We start from the raw sequence: 1,356 nt of genomic DNA, 5'->3' as shown, positions 1-1,356 counted from the left end.
CAGAAAGTACCGCAGCGTTTCGATAATGCATTGTGATTGACAAATAAGTAAGTGTAATACAGTATATGTCTATAATTATGCGCGTGGTGTATTCCGTCACTGCACACGTCAATATAGCGTGCAGAAGGCCGTTACATCGACTCGGTCTGTTCTCATGCGCCGGTCATGTGAAGTCATGGATGTGCACCTACAGACCTGCTACTTCCCTCGTTGGTATCTTTCTAGTATGGTATTTCTCCCGTTAGTATCTTTGTAGTATGGTATTTCTCTATTTCTCCCGTTGGTATCTTTGTAGTATGGTATTTCTCCCGTTGGTATCTTTGTAGTATGGTATTTCTCCCGTTGGTATCTTTACAAGATGGTATTTTTCTCATTGGTAACTTTCTCGCAAGGTGTCTTTCTGACTTATATCATTGGTATCGTTTTATCATAGACCATGAAACAGATTTTATCTTTTTGTCGGGTATCTTGACTCAGACTTAGATTTTATTTCCGTAGAAGTTTCGATAGTTTTTTTAAACGTTATACAATAATGATTTCTTGGATAAGTACTGGGAATTGGTAGGAGTATGTCACTAAGACTCCTGTTCATTTTAAGGGTCGGAGCTCTTTCCTGAATTCTCCAGGAGCTGTTTCAGCACCAGACCCTCTTTGATGTAGGAAATAGTCTACCTCTTTGGATAATAGCCATAAAAGTTAATCACGCTCAGTTCATTTGTATCGCCTTGGTCCTTTTCATTTCGTAATATCTTCTTACTGATGCATTTCAAAACCTTTCTTGTATTGTTTATTTTGGTGTTACGATGGCCTTCGTATTCTCTGGTCGTTCGTTCCCAGTTCAATGTATCGATATTCACTTGATTTTCTCATAATACTGCGATTCCCTCCAGTCACGTACAACTGTGAGTTTCCGCTATCTGTTTATGTGTAGTGAGAGAGTGTGGTATTTCACAGTATATTTAATTTAAAGTTGTTTCTATCTCCCAGGGGAATAATAGTACTTCCGGTTAATTCATTAGAAACACTACTTCGTCACAATTGTTGAGCAATCTGTAATAGACATTTAACGAAAAACTTTGTTGAAAAACTTGATTTAATTTGCGATTATCAATAGGCCTACACAGAGTTCTTATCTACCTTAAGCCCTTTGCTCATTTAAAGGATAGACGGGCTCTCGGGAAAAATCTCCAGAGCTTCTTCATTCAGTTGTCTGTCCAAAATTACTGTGATGTCGTCCGATATCTTACTCCCAGGAAGCATTTCAACAGTAGTTATTATATCCTATGCCTCGTTATAATGAAGTTTTAGCTTTTTTCTTATTGAACGTTCCTGTTTGTTTCAGATGCATCTTCTGAT

Source organism: Penaeus monodon, chromosome 20, assembly GCF_015228065.2.
Source record: "Penaeus monodon isolate SGIC_2016 chromosome 20, NSTDA_Pmon_1, whole genome shotgun sequence".
Classification (NCBI taxonomy): domain Eukaryota; kingdom Metazoa; phylum Arthropoda; class Malacostraca; order Decapoda; family Penaeidae; genus Penaeus; species Penaeus monodon.
This window is presented reverse-complemented; position numbering follows the sequence as displayed.